The 16644-nt window shown below is 44.7% G+C and overlaps 1 protein-coding gene across 2 annotated transcripts in view; it reads left to right on the top strand.

Moving 5' to 3' along the window:
- LOC133495460 (gastrula zinc finger protein XlCGF57.1-like) overlaps window positions 1-16644 on the top strand; it is a 36196-nt gene that overhangs the window by 10836 nt on the left and 8716 nt on the right. The gene's annotated exons all lie outside the window — the stretch shown is intronic.

Here is a 16644-nt window from a genome sequence, read left to right as displayed (position 1 = left end):
GGTATTCAACGGTTATGAGACGCATCACTAATTAACACTCCTTTCATTCCACTCTTGAGGCTTCACATATTAGTTGATATACCCGTCAAACGTCGATGGTAACACTATTCCATTTCCAGTGTGATTCATGATGTCATGAAAGAACATGGACCATAATTCCCGCAACGTTACGTTTTTGTGAATATATTGATGTGATAAACATCCTTGCCATCTAGCATAAATGGATACATGAGTGGGGTGAGGCACCAACTTAACAGTGTAGTTCTCGACACCGAAGTGTCCATTACTTTTCTCAAGGCGTACAATCATCTCATGCGTTGCATAATCACCCACTCCACTTCAGCTCGAATACGTCTTACGTAGATACACGTTAACAGATTACATAGTGATCGTAATACTATTACAATAACCAACAGAATCAGAGGGGGCACCAAAGTCCTCCTAGCAGTGACTGACATCCCTGAAAAGATGTCCCACCAGTGATGGCCTGAGGACTGTTGTACTATTTTAGCAGCATGTTGTACCCGTCCGCTGGCTACTAATCTGGACACCATGAGCTTGGAGATGTTAGACGTATGTGACTGTATAATTTTCTGAACTTCAGTGGATTTTTCCAATGCGCATTTGAAACGCTCCAGTGAGAGGTTCCAGGGATTCTTTAGTACATCCCATTGTACTTGTGTCAGCCGATTAGACACAGAGTAATTCGTCAAACGATACGTCTGGTTTCCCCAATGCCATAGGTGCACATTATATAAGCAACCAACGAAAGGAACTGATGGTACTTGTGAATTATTTTGCATTGTTGCCACACATAAAGGATCTGGTCCGATTTGCCACAACATCTCCCTTCGTGGCTCCCTAGTCCAATCACAAAGTACAGCCTCTGAGTCGGTTAAACATGGATTGCTGTGTCCCTGTTGTAATGTACACGCCATTCCTCTGTCTGTTTCGTCACACATTTTCATCTCATAAGTCGTATTTGTTCCCACATCCATCCACTCTTCATCCAGATGTAGAAACCAAAATCCTGTGGTAGTAATCACCGGTAAGACTTGATACTTACATATCGTTTTAACAGTAGACACATTGTACTGAGTCCAATACCCAGCACAATATGTACTGTTGCATTTTGTTCGCTCCGAGTGTAACTGTAATCAAAGTTTGCTACTAATATTCCAAACCCGTCTCCTTTCGTGATAATTACCCGTTGTCATTATTCTCTGGAATCGCTCTTTTTGAGCTTCCGCATGTATCATTTGCAATGCACAGTTTGTCCAATTACCTATATGTGATAGATTCTTTAAGGCATCATATGTTTCATTCCATAATTTTAACTCCCACGTAAATGCCTTTTTCCAAACATCTGTGTTTTCCAATTGCCCTATCATAGCTTTTGGAAGCCATACCCCTACCTGATGTATAGCCTCTGATGCGTGTTGCCCTGTGTTAGATAACATTGTTCTGGTTACTTCATTATCTGCAGCATTAGCTACACCATACAGTGTTCCCATTCCTCCTAAGAGAGTATCATAACAAGCTCTACGTCTTCGTGTACAGTGTGGTATATCGGGGAATTTTATTTCCCAGTACACTCGGGTTTTAACCCTGGCTTGTGCCATGTGTGTACAGGTATCTAATACTGGTGCTATGTGTGTTCTTGGAGCATTAGGTTTCCCAGGTAACACCCATATTATATACAAAAATGTGTTCCGTCCCGAGATTTCAGTGCTGTTAAAAAAAACAGGGTTTCTTTTATGGTAATCGTCCACCTCGTCCAGTTGTGCTCATTGCAGGTCTTGGTCGTCCTGTTGTAGTGGCACATGGGGACTACTGAAGTGACGGTTAAGTTTCATCCTTGTTCCACCACCGGGATGTCCTTTCCTCCAAGGCACTTTTTGCACTTCCACATCTGACAATTGCTGGTGACGTTTACCACGTCGCAAGCTTGGTAAGCTGGACAGGTGTAGTCTCCTTGAGTACGGTCCTGGGTACTGCTTTTCCATCTTATGTGGAGCCGCTGGACCTGCTCCAATTTGTCACCCTCTGTCATTGCGCAGCAGAGTTGGACCATGGCACCAAGGACAAGGATACACGTGACCCAGCAGACGACACTGCCACCTCTTGGGACCTTGGTCTTCCCTAGTCCGGCCATGGCGCCTCTCCGATGATGGTCTTCCAATCAGCAAATACCACCACGGCATCTGTATTACGACAAATAGTGCATACTACAAACATGTGATTAGTTCTCTCTTGTATAACATTTTGACACCGGTACATTTATCCATTTTTCCTCTCCAGGATATAAGACGCTCACAGTAGCATCTTGCCCTTGAGCTATAATTTCTGCTGCTCGGGGAGGACTGTCTGGCTGTTTTACCCAAACTTTTGCCCCTGCCAAATCAGTGGAGCCAAATCCTCCCTCCCCTCTGGTGGTTATCACCACAGGTTTAGGTATTTCTTTTACCTTGGTTACAAGGCAAGGCTTCACTACCAATTGAGCAATTTTGTCCCCTCTTTCCAATGTAAGGGGCTGTTCTGCTAATAATTTGCATACCACTCCAATTTCTCCGCATCAATTACTCCGGCTTGTTTTGTTTCGAGATAGCTTTTTCAATGTTTCCTTAAGAATTCCATTCATTCGCTCTATTAACCCAGCAGCCTGCGGATAATAGGGAATGTGATAGATCCATTCTACATGGTGAGTCTTTGCCCACTCTTTAAACTCCTTTTTCCCCTATTTTAATTCGCTTAGACACATACCATTTCCGTTTGATAATACTAGTTTCCTGTGCGATTCCTATTCTATGTGTCGTCGGGTTACCTTTAACCCATGTCAAAATTGGTATATGTGTTCTCATTAACACCTCATGGCCCACCGTTTGAGCCTCAGTTTCAACCAATGCCCAATAGCATGCTAATAGCTGCTTTTCAAAAGGTGTGTACCTTAGGCCTGCTTCTGGGAGCTTTCTCGACCAGAATCCCAAGGGTTTAAGAATCCTATCTTGATTTTGCCACAAACTCCAGTTAGCGTATTCATTTAACGCCGACACCTGCAATTCTACCGGTCCCGATTTCATTTTTCCCAGTGACACTGCTTGTTGTATCGCTTCCTTCGCCATATCAAATGATCGCTGTTGTTCTTCTCCCCAACTAAAGTATCATTGTTTCCTTAGGAACTTTTAGCTTTTCCAGGTGCTCTGCTACCACCCGGTGGCAGATTGTGGGACTATGTAAATAACCCTGTGGTAGTCTGGTAAACGTGTAGTGGCGCCCTTCTCAGGTAAACGCAAAGTGATTCATCCTATCCTCAGGAATAGGGATAGTGAAAAATGCGTTAGCCAAACCTATGACCCCATACCACGTTCCGGGATGATGTTGCACTCGTTCTATAATTGTCACTGCGTCGGGCACCGCGGAAGTCAATGCAGGTGTGTGTTTATTCAATTCTCTGTAGTCTACTGTCATCCTCCCAGAGTTGTCTGATTTCCTGACTGGCCACAACGGATTGTTCCAGTTTGTCGTCACTGTTTTCAATACACCAGCTTCTAAATATTCCTTAATGGTTGCCGAAATTTCTTCCTGTCCTCCAGGTATCCGGTATTGCTTTTGACTAACTACCTGTGTAGCTTGTGGTATCGGAAAAGGTGGCAATTTTACTTTACCCACCAATATTGCATGTATTTTCATTGGATTTGCTCCGAATTCAAATTTCCCGGCTGTCGAATAAAGTGTCATTCCGGCTAATATGTCCATGCCCACTATCCACTCTGGGATAGGGGTTATAATCACTATATATGTTTTTATAGGCATATTTCCTATTTTCAAAGGTAAGTTTACATGTTTTCCATAAATCACTTTTCCTCCTAGTCTTGTTAATGGTACTAGGGGTCCTTTCATTTTCTCTGGATTTCCATAAATTATTGAGGCCTCCGCCCCGGTATCTACTAAAGCTGTTACTGTTTGAACTGATTTATCCCAATAAATTTCCATATCATATACTTCAAAAGACACAGTCGTAGTTAACAAAAAGGAACCGGTGCATCCTTTGTAAAACTGTACATGCAAACATAGTGCACATTATTCAGAAGATATGAAAAGCATACAATATAGTTTTTGGATAGCTTTTTCGGTAAACAAAGATCTTTGTAACGTTAAGTCTATTGAAACACTTGTAGAAAGGCAACACCCGCGCGCACACACATGCGTACACACACGTACACGCACGATAGAAAGGCAACACCCGCGCACGCACACATGCGTACAAACACATACACGCACGATAAGAGTATGGTTGTAAGCAGTATTATGTGCAAAAGTGAACGTTCATTCATTTCCTATACTGCGTTATCCTCACTGTTTAATGCACTGATCTAAACAAAAACAAACAAACAAAAAAAAACTGGATGGCTCATTGGCCACCAAAACTGTAGTCGCCATCCGCCATCTTGATACTCCCAAAACAACCATGCCGACCTGTGTATAATCTTCTTTCGTCATGAACAATTCTGGCTCTGGCTGCGGTTGTGGGACCGGCCCTCGCACTCGCTCGCCATTTTCGTCCAGAATTGGTTGAGCGTCCGCCCCCATCAGATCCTGGATTCTATCTGGTATCACGCGTCGCTGCTCTTTTCGTCGCGTGAAAGGGTGTATCTGCAACCCCTTTAACGAGGGATACAACCCAGTATGTGGTGGCGGGTCCGGTCTTATCCCCCCACATATCCCTGTTCCACTCCTCCGGATTCCACTGCGCTGACAGCCCAGAGGTGAATGAACGGATTTGCGCTTGTTCTATTTTACGAGGTTTCTTCTTTCGCCCTCTTCGCGCCACTCGGGAGATATGCATTACAGCTATTTCTGTTATACTCTGCATTTTTGCAAAATGCTCCTTTAATTCTTTCACTATAACCTCTAGCTGGATAACCTCTTGCGCCTTTTGATTTTCTGTGCTTCTAACCTTATCCAACTCCAACACGCAATTTTTCCAAGCTTCCGCACACATCCACAACATCTGCTGCGTGCCTCCCAGCAGAGCACGAGCATTCACATACTGATTGTTTAAGATCAGGCTTCTTTTGTTACCAACGTTTATGAAATAAACACGTAAATTAATGTCAAGACCAACATTCCCTCTAATTTTTTACGTGTCTGAGCAAACACACTCAGCCTGTGAGCGCCCCCTTTGACCACTGTGAGCAACATCAGATGTATGCACTGTGGTCAGACCAGTGTCATCCATTGAAATTACATGGCTCATTCAAAGATTCAGATTACAGCATTTACATTCCCATTAGAACATTTCTATACATTGCTAACCAAACCAAACCAACTATGAACTATAAATTTGACATGTCGCTTGTAACTTTGTTTCTTTTCTTTTTTTTTTTTTTAACCCACTATGATATCCCAGTCTGTTTTTCTTGGTGTAAAACTTAATTGTTGCTTGCAGAATATCTTTAGCAATGCATGTTGAAAGCTGAATGATGCTCCCAAACAGTTTTAAGGTTAATTTTATGTTGCCTCCTATATTTAAAATACAGAAATCGCTTTTTGTGCACTGCATTGTCTGTGCTTTCATCCTCAATTAGGCTGTGCCAAGGTGGAATTTTAATATTAGACACCATCTCATCCTGTACTTTCTACTTTGACATTTTTTTTACTCAAAAAAGAGAATCTCATCCAATTTCACCACTTTTTCTTCTATTATTCACATACCTCGACCTTCATTAAAGCAACAGCACTTCTTTTTTTTTTTTTTACTTTTACCATTATTATCAAGATTAAACATAAGCAGCACGTGTAACTCTCTTTGCTCTACGTTGTTCAGACTGTGGGTGGACGGTGTTTGTAATTATGAGTTGTTAAAGGGGCACTCCATTTAAGAGCTGAAGGGGGAGCGGAGAAACTTGCAGGAGACCGTGTGCTTCCGTGTTTCAAAAAAAAAAAAAAAAAAGTCAGTCTGTGGTTCACTGCGCTGGATTAATTTTCATGCGCGCTGAAAATGTCTATGTATCTCGACTCGTAACATATTTTAAGCGTGTGATTTTTCGTGCTCGACTGTGCAGATTTCTGAGTGCGATGGCGCTGTGCGCATACGCGCCCGTCAAATCACAATGACTGCCGTCAGTTTTCCAGCCGGGATCATTGGAATGTCTGATAGAGAGAGGAATTTCGATAATACTTTTCCAATTTAGAGATGTGTGTAGGTGAAATCTGTGGATAATTTTGGCCTTAAAAGAAACACTGAACCCTTATCTACTAACTTTTAATGTGTGCTCCCATTCCTACTATTTTCAACAGTTCTCCTTTAATAATACTCCACGTCAACTGCCTTTCCCACCTCTCGTGTTACTGTCGCAGGGATTTCATTTGATATATTCCACAAATTACAAGAATTTCTCAGACACGTTTTGTACAAGAGGATGAACAATCTCGGAAATGTTTATAAATAAATTCCATAGTATCCCTCTCAGGTTTATAAATCAATCATTTGAGGCATTTACGTTTGTTTTGTTTATCCAAATGGGCCTATTAAACATTACAGCCATAATCCTTTTCTTCATAACTTGTGACTTTCTTTCACTTTTGTTATTTTATATTAATAAAATACAACAGGAAACTTTTATTGTACACCAAAATCTAGTATTTTTTCTGAAAGTGAACATAAAAATGTTAACAATATGTGCATTCACTTGTACCCAACAATTCCGAATACTATTATTTAACAATGTAAAATTTTCAGCATTAAGTACCTCAAAGATATCATCCATTTGAAGGTCATATAAAACTTACCATCTAGGAACAATATACAGTACCTTTTTGTGTTTTCAGATGAGGTTTTTTTTTTTTTTTTTTTCAAGAATGGCAACACCATATCACATCACCTAGGATTGTTGATGTATCAGCTAGGCAGCTGTTAAACCCTGGTTATATTTGGGCCTACCCAGGTATTTTATGTACCATATCACGTACCCTAATTAAGCTATTCCTAACACTATGGACAAAGTAGCCAAGTCCATTTACACTGTACTTTGCACAGTAAAAGCCCAATACCTACACCTGGGGTAACCTGGGAAAAGTTCTTTATTAAATTTGGCTGCAGTTAAGTGAATATATAAAATTAAGAATTGTTTCAGCCTAGGTTATAATATATGCAAGTTTGACCTGTCAAGGTTATCCAGAGACTATTATCTGTACGTAGGAAGGGGTGAAGGCTGTTAGCATTGAGAACCACATGAATTTTGAGGCAATTCATTTTATTAATGACAGCGATGGAGGCTAAGTGCTTTCTTCCCTTGAATACAAAGTAAGCCACAGCCACACACATATACACACGTATTCAGTCGATACCCTTTAATAAAGATTATTCTCTATTAACTTGAAATGTTACTTTTAGTCTACACTTCCACTCATTTATAAACATATTGAGATATGTTTGTAACATTTACATTCAGCAGTATACAATCTGTGATGCATAATAATCACGGTAAGCTGTTATTCTGAAATATATATTAGTGACTGTGATATACAAGAATTGTGATCAGGCTGTGATATACTGTATGCCTGTGATACTGAAACATTATTATCAGTGATAGAAGCCTCTTATACACCAAGATCTAATATTCCAAACAGATATGTAGATATGTAGGACTACCTGTTAATATGCCTCTTTTTATGCAAAATTCGGCTCCAATGAGGCTCTGTGGGATGTTCAAATAAGTGATGGCACCCTACAGGTTATCAAGTGGGCTTCCTTCCGTCATCAAGTGTTACGCTGATGGGCCCACGACACTCTCGAGAGGGTTCAGCAGTGAATCCCAGCGTCACAGGTTCACCCCCCAGGTGCCATCAATTCTCCTGAAGGCCCAATTGGGGTGTTTCCTCCTTATCCACAGGCATTGGCTGGCCTTTTCCACTGCCTTGGAGAGATCTCTGACTGCCTGGCGATGGGCCTTCCCTCAGACTCCCATCTCTGAGTAGCCTAGATGTTGAGGAGGCTATAAACCTTCTGCAGCCAACTTCCACTGGGGGTACCTCTGCTCTCTAACCTTGTTGTTGCACTTCGGCCCCAAGTCCTGCATACCTCGGCCGCTTCCGCTCATACGCCTTCTCGACTGCCCCCTCCCAGGGCACTGTGAGTTTGATGATGTAGATGAGCTTGAGAGAAGCAGGCCACAAAGCACTAGATCTGGTCATAGGGTGGTAGTTGCAATCTCAGATGGAAAGCAGAGCTTCTTGGTTGTGCCGCCAGGTGTAAAGGCCTTGCTTTAGACTGGTCTTTCAACCAACCAGAATGTGCTTCAGTGTCGCAGGACTCGGGCATAACAGTCACTTGGCATCTTTGACATACCACTGGTTTAGGCTTGTGGGAGAATGCAAGACGTCATATACAGCTCTGATGGTAAAGCTTGCCCTGAATGCCTCCATCTCCTAAAACTCTTTCCAGGTGATCTTCCTTGCATCCACTCCTTCCCAGTTCAACCACTGCCATTGCTTGGCCTGTGACACAGGTTGGGCACACTTTTGTGCTTCCTCTTTTCGACGTACCTCCTGGACCACCAGCTTGCGCCGCTCAGCAGGAGTGGCCTTGCTCCATCCTGGCCTTCTGGCCCCAAGCCCAAGGCCACCCCTCCACTCCTGCACTCTGCCAATGATGTCCTTGATTAATATTCACTGTAATGATATATTTTCCACATTTATAATTACAGTATAATAATTAACTATGAAGGTTAAACTGAAACACACCGGTGAAAAGTTACTTCATTGCGACAGCGTGCACGGTTTTACAGCCCAACAAGAATTAGCCATATTGACACAAAAAAAAGTAACATCCATCCATCCATTTTCTTCTGCTTCTCTGGGTCGAGTCACAGGGAAAGTAGCTTCAGCAGGGGTACCCAGATTTCCCTTTCCCCAGCCACTTCTTCCACCTCATCCGGAAGGATCCCGAGGCGTTCCCAGGCCAGCCGAGAGACATAGTCCCTCCAGCATGTACTGGGTCGTCCCTGGGGTCTCTTTCTCGACTCTGAGCCCCTCCCGGATGACCAAGCTTTTCCTCCTACCTCAAAAGGAGAGCCCAGACACCCTGTGGAGGAAACTCATTTCGGCCGCTTGTATATGGGATCTTGTTCTTTTGGTCATGACCCACAGCTTGTGCCCATACCCTAGGTGAGGGTAGGAACATGGATCGACTGGTAAATTGAGAGCTTCGCCTTTAGACTTTGCTCCCTCTTTACCACAACAGACCGATACAAAATCCGCATCACTGTAGATGCTGCACCGATCTGTCTGTCGGTCTCCCGCTCCATTCTTCCCTCACTCGTGAACAAGACCCCAAAATACTTGAAGTCCTCCACTTGGGGCAGGATCTCATCCCCGACCAAGAGAGGGCACACCACCCTTTTCCGACTGAGGACCATAGTTTCAGATTTGGAGGTGCTGATTCTCATCCCAGCCGCTTCACACTCGCCTGTGAACCACTCCAGTGAGAGCTGCAGATCACGGCTTGATGAAGCCAGCAGAACCACGTCATCCGCAAAGAGCAGAGATGCTATGCTGAGGTCACCAAACCAGACACATTCTACGACTCAACTGCACCTAGAGATTCTGTCCATAAAAGTTGTGAACAAAATCAGTGACAAAGGGCAGCCTTGGCAGAGTCCAACTCTGACCAGAAACGAGTCCGACTTGTAGCCGGCGACCAAACTCTGACAGGTGTCGTACAGGGAATAGACCTTACCAGGGAGGCTGAGAAGTGTGATCTCTCCAACAGTTGGAACACACCCTCCAGTCACCCTTCTTAAAAAGGGGGACCGCCACCCCAGTCTGCCAATCCAGAGGCACAGTCTCTGATGTCCACGCGGTGTTCCAGAGGCGTGTCAACCAAGACAACCCCACAACATCCAGAACCTTTAGGAACTCCGGGCGAATCTTATCCACTCCCAGGGCCCTGCCACCAAGGAGTTTTGTTAACCACATCGGCGACCTCAACCCCACAGAAGAGCCCACCTCCGGGCACCCAGACTCAGTTTCCTCATAGGAAGGCGCATTGGTGGAATTGAGGAGGTCTTGGAAGTATTCTCCCCACTGACTCACAACATCCCGAGGTCAGCAGTGCACCATCCCCACTATACACAGTGTTGATGGTGCACTGATTCCCCCTCCTGAGACACCGGACGGTGGACCAGAATTTCCTCAAATCCGTCCTGAAGTCATTCGCCATGGCCTCACCGAACTCCTCCCACGCCAGGGTTTTTGCCTCAGTGACCATCGAAGTTGCATTCCGCTTGGCCACCCGGTACCTACCAGCTGCCTCGGGAGTCCAACAGGCCAAAAATGCCTGATAGGACTCCTCCTTCATCTTGACAGCATCCCTTGCTGTTGGTGTCCACCAATGTGTTCAGGGGTTGCCGCCACGACAAGCACCGACCACCTTATGGCCACAGGTCCGGTCGGCCGCCTTTGCAATGGAGGCATGGAACATCGTCCACTCGGACTCACTGTCCCCCATCTGGCCAAGGACGTGAGCAAAGTTCTTTCGGAGGTGGGAATTGAAATTCCTTCTGACAGTGGAATCTGCCAGCTGTTCCCAGCATACACTCACAATTCCTTAGGTTGCAATCATGTGATAATCGACGCCATTTCTACAGACAAGCAAGGCATTGCAGACGACATCACCATGGCAACGTCCACAGACCAATGTGTAAGTGTCAAGCGGCTGATGTTTTCTGCCTACTTTAATTCACTCAATGATGTTGCCAAAGGTAGATATGTACAGAAGATCAAACTCTGTGAAGATATCGATCCGTATACTCTCCATAACGACGTATTTTCAAAGGATCTGAAAGACTTCCTTGAAGTAAAATATCCGGACTTTTGTTGCCGTTTTTTCAAAAACTCCTTTGTATCTTCTCCTCAGGCAATCTAATCTTTGGAATGCGGAAAAATCGCTTGCCAATGTCTTTGTTTCCGCGAATTCCACATCCGTAGATGCAACAAAAATCGAGTATGTTGACGATGGACAGCTCACTGCTTGTCTGCAACAATGGCAGTCAAGTACCCAGATGAACAAGCGTGACGTTACGTGCAACCCAGCCATACGTTTAAGACAGCCAAGACGGACCGGCATCTTCCCCAACCATTGGAGCCATTTGACCAGAGAGAGTTGGTGATCAGTTGACAGCTGCGCCCCTCTCTTCACCCGAGTGTCCAAGACATGGAGTCACAAGTCCGATGACACGAGTACAGTGTCGATCAGCAAATTGCGACCTAGGGTGACCTGTTGCCGGGTTCATACGTGGACACCCTTATGCCTGAACATAACATATGCTGGAACCTCTCGACCTCACGCACCAACTTGGGCTCCTTCCCTGCCAAAGAGGTGACATTCCATGTTCCTAGAGATAGTTTCCGTAGCCGGGGATCGGATTGCTGAGGTCCCTGCCTTTGGCCACTGCCCAGCTCACCTCGTACCCGACCCCTATGTCCACTATCACAGGTGGTTAGCCCATGGGAAGGGGGACCCATGTTACCCTTTCGGGCTGTGCCTGGCTGAGCCCTATGGGTGCAGGCCCGGCCACCAGGCGCTCACCTTCGAGCCCCACCTCCAGGCCTGGCTCCAGAGGGGGGCCTTGGTGACCCGCGTCCAGGCAAGGGAAACCGAGATCCAATTTTTGTACTCGTCAAAGGGGTTTTGGAGTCGTACTTTGTCTGGTCCCTCACCTAGGACCTTTTTGCCAGGGTGACCCTACCAGGGACATGAAGCCCCAGACAACTAAGCTCCTATGATCATTGGTATAACAAACACCTCCATCACTATAAGGTGACGGCTCGAGGAGGGGTAAACCTAACATACTGTATTCCAATTAAATTTGGTCTTATAATGTTTCACAATGTACAATTGTAAGGATGTCAAAAATGTCAATTTTCAAGTGAAATAGTACCCAAAGCAACGTTTTGCCCTGACCGGAAGTTGAAACCGAATTACCACGTGAAAGGGGTCTGTGTGCAGTGTAGTTTTTATCCTACGTCATTGGGATGTGGTAACTGTCAGAAAGCAGACAGCAGGTAAGCATGGCTAGCAACGAAATGATTCAAGCACTTTTGAGGGAAGAATTGATCTTGAAAAACAACAGTAGTGTTGACGATTAATTCAATTGTCACTGATTTTGGACGAGGCTGAGATGCTAATTGACCCCTCCGTGGATGTTGCGCAATCCGCGTCACTGTCACTCTCGGACTCAAATCTCAGACAACGCTGGCTGGATGGTCCAGTATAGCTTCTGTTGGCGTTTCATCGCGTATTTGGGTTCTTTAACAATAGATATGGTTAAGAGGTGTAGTCACGGACTTTATAATAGTGACAACAGGTATCCTGAAAGGCTAGTTGGTGGAGTTCAATCCGTACCCTTTCCAAAACCGAAGACCCAGTACGAAAAATGTCTTTGATGGATCAAACTTTGTGTAAGACCGCATCATCAACTGAATCCATCTAAAATCAACTGGAACAGAAGACAGAGTACGAAAAATGTCTTTGATGGATGAAACTTTGAGGAAGACCGCATGATCAACTGAATCCATCAACCGGAACAGATATGTTTGCATGAAGGTAAACCCTAAATTTGATTTTCAATACTTGTCTCATATAAATGAATTAGCAGTTCTTCGTTTGCATAACATAGCTAAGTTTGAATGATTGACACACAGACAATTTAGCTCCAAGGATTATCAGGACACACAAACACACACAACCCCCTCCTCCCACGATAAGGTGATTCCGCCACCCTTTCACATGGTGTGGTGCATTTAAAATTTGGAAGGCCAGTGAGCAGAGAGGGGGGAAGCAGGGCTGTCAGGCAGTACTGCCTAACAGCAACGACAAACCAATGACCCAAAGCTCCTGAGAGATGGTGTAAGTGGTGCATTAAAAGGGAAAGGGGATGAGTGTGTTTTGCATTTAAAGTCCGGGGGGCAGAGCACAGGGCCAGGGTGCTCATACCAGGAAACAGCACCGATATGCTGTAACCCAGTCTGACACCCGCAGCCCCCCAACCAGTGCCAGCTGGTTGAGCACCGCCAAGACATGGTCGAGAGAGGCGGCTTCTGCTGCTGGACGAGCTTGTCAAGGTATGGTCAAGAGGGAGCGGCTGCCCGGGGTTGGGGTCCACTGAGGCATAAGCAAGAGGCGGCTTGGGGTCAGGCTCTGCCGAGGCATAAGAAAAAGGTGGCTCGGGGTCAGGCTCTGCCAAAGCATAAGGAAGAGGCGGCTTGGGGTCAGGCTCCGCCGAGGCATAAGAAAATAGTGGCTCGGGGTCAGGCTCTGCCGAGGCATAAGCAAGAGGCGGCTCGGGGTCAGGCTCCGCCAAAGCATAAGCAAGAGCCGGATCGGGGTTAGGCTCTGCCGAAGTATAAGCAAGCGGTGGCTCTGGGTCAGGCTCCGCCGAAGCAAAAACAAGACTTAACTAGACTTGGCTCTGGTGGCACAGGAATGCTGGTGGTGAGAGCGAGACAAATACATGAGGCTTGTATACTCACGCGGATTAATGCGGTCTCAAACAATGAATTGTAAAATAGTAATACAACACACAAAGTTTAAATGCATAGCATAATTAGAGACAATAGGCGCAGGTGATGAGATTTTGGCCGGAAGCACCAGCGCACAGGGCAGCGGTCTGGTCACAGCCCTAACGTGTAAAATATCATCAGTAATGACCTGCCTACGCAGGTAGTGTGGGGGCAATGTGAGCTGCTTCTGCTTACAGATGTGAAATGTTCCTCACTGCTTCGGGAGCGCCATCATATAATAACTTACAAACGTGCTGGCATGCATGCTAACAGTGCAACAAGTGTGTTTAAAGCCCAAGTGTCATCCCTATGAACATTCTAAAATAGATATAGTAATGAAAAATACATATAACATTATTCACTTCAATGTCTTTACGAAAAAATAAATGTGAGCGGAGAACATCCATGCGCAAAGTTGCAGAAGTGTCATTGTACGATATCCAAGTGGTCGCCGTATTGGCTGCATCCTCTGTCCGTGACATCACCTGGACATTCGCCAATGAAAACACGCGGTGCACCCTAACTACGAGAGACAAATGCGCCCCTTCTGACACGGAAGCTCTTTTCGAAAAGGAGAACACCACACAACTGAGTTAAGTTACCGGGGCAATATTACACTATTGTTTTGAGCCATATTCAGATGATATGTGTCAGGTTCACCAATCAGACATTCATTAAACAGGACAAAAAAGGAAGCAAAGACACCAGTTCAAGTCTCGCGAGGAGAGGAACTGTCTCGTACAATTCAACACTGTACTCTCTCATTATCCTCTCCTCAGCACTTCTATTTATTTAGTTTTAAGACTCCCCTTATTTACATGGATGTTACAAAAAGGAGACGACAAGCAAAACAGTTTGAAACAAAGTGTACATTTTTGTTAATGTGTGTGTGTGCATGTGTGGAAGATTGCGGAATACATGTGTGGTCATCATTTCTTTAACAGGCAGCAGTTCTAACAGTTCTGATGATTAGATGTTTTTGTTCTTGCTATCTCCTGCTAGGAGGCTGCCACGTTATCTAGAGCAGACCAAAGCATTTCTTTATTGGAAGCAGATGTATGATAATTATGGCCACAATTATTCCTACAATATGCAATCATGGCCAAACCGCATCCCCGTCCAATCCAATTCCGCGGCGGAGATGAGCCATCGCGGCTCATCGCAGCCGGCCGGTGTGGCTTATGATGGAGCCAAGCTGTGCTGCTTTAGGGGGTTGTTCAGACGCCGCAGTACGTGATGAGCAACACAGTCGAGCTGGGGAACTTTACTGCGCGCACGCAGGTGAGTGAGGCATTCTCGGCTGGGTTCTTCAGATTCGCCGCTGTCCGCGCACCAGGCCGACGCCGTCCGACGCGCACATCAACATATTTCGTACGCGGATGTTTTATTATGTTATGAGAGACCGATTATGTGGTCCGCCCCAAACTATTATTTTTTTTTAGTAGCTGGATACACACCTATCTGTCATTCAGAACCCATGAAGCTCTCGTCCTCTGCATCCGTACAATCCATTTTTCACAACGAACCGGGTCTCTTGCAAATTTGTGAAGGGTAAATCCATTCTCCCAAGTGTTCAAGCAATGTCCAGCAATGCAATGAGCTGGCATTTTGGCTAACACGAAGGAACAAGAGCTGCCTTCCCGGAGGTAAAACTAATGGAAACAAACGAGTCCACTTGGAGGCGCCGCTGTCCATTTCATGACAGTAGCCCTTTAATTGTACTTTATTGGACAAGTCTCACAACAACGTTTGCAAATGTTGGAACTCAGTGTGCACATAAGGTGTACCACATTGTAAAGCGCCATGTCTAAAGTGGCACCTCGTCTGTTTAGAAGAGAATTTAAGACCTCTATGATGGTGAAAATATGATAAATTAAAAAGAAACTTGGAGACCAGAATATGCAAATACACTGGATGTGGCCGTGAGCGGTGAACCACGAATGGGCAATAGCTCACTGACCAGTAGATATCATCCGTATCTCATAAATGAGTGTTTATGAGGCACGACTCCCTTAGGTCAGGCCCATTTCCCCAGAAAACCACTGATGAAGAGGGCTGCCACATCCACCATTTTGGATTTGACAAACACTTTCTACTGGAAGTTTCAAACTTGGTGATGGTAAAACGAGGTCAGTTTCTTAAAGGATGGCTTCCTAATTGATGTACGCATTGAAGTATAATCTTGTCGACTGTATCTTGCTCTAACTTAAGTGCAGATGTCATGAAGTTTGTATCTTCTGAAGCATTTTCTGGGATGCTGGAGAAAATGAGGTTGTCACACATACCTCTTGATTGAATATCCAGTGTAGTTTCTTTTAAAAATGTATATTCCTGTGTGAGACTTTGTAATTATGCAGAACCTGACATGATTTTGAACCGAAGTGCTGTATTGTCTAATTTTAACTCCCTTACTTGCTGTTTCGTGAATTCCAAACTCTTCCTGAGTTTGCTAAGTTCTTGGTGAAGCTATTCAAGTGAGACTGACAATTTCCTAAGTAGCTCTGTTGAATCAAGTAAATGTTCAGTTGAAGCGTAGGAACACATTTTTTTCGTCTTGATAAAAGCGCTAAGGTCCTCCATTGCCGGGTCACTGAGTGGCATTTTGACTTCGCTGTAGAGATGACATGGAGTGACGCGTGGCACTCAACGAGATTACAGCTGCGAGCGAAGCTGGTAAAAGAGATGAAAAAATAACGAAACGACTATTCGCCATCGGAATAAACTTGTACAAAAAAATATTCTTTATCGTAATAACTGTTTTATCAATTTACAGAAAAGGCGCCGTCATGGTTTGTCTTCAGAAGATCACACAACTCTTGTGTTGTCACAAGGTCCTCAGGGTCCTAGTGTCCCAATATTTGGACTTCTGTCACTGTGTTAACCAAAATTTTCTTCAAATAAACGAACAACAAAATTGAGAATTATTTTTGTCAATAAAGGAAAAACAATTGACCCCTCCGTACAGGGCACTTAACCACGCCTCCTGAAGTTACGTCACCCCACGTGTGCTAACCTCAGACAAACAATTAGCAAAAATGGCGGCGCAGGAATGAAAGACTAGAGCGAAATTGTCCGATTTAC

The sequence above is a fragment of the Syngnathoides biaculeatus genome, chromosome 22, assembly GCF_019802595.1.
Source record: "Syngnathoides biaculeatus isolate LvHL_M chromosome 22, ASM1980259v1, whole genome shotgun sequence".
Classification (NCBI taxonomy): Eukaryota; Metazoa; Chordata; class Actinopteri; order Syngnathiformes; family Syngnathidae; genus Syngnathoides; species Syngnathoides biaculeatus.
This window is presented reverse-complemented; position numbering and strand designations above follow the sequence as displayed.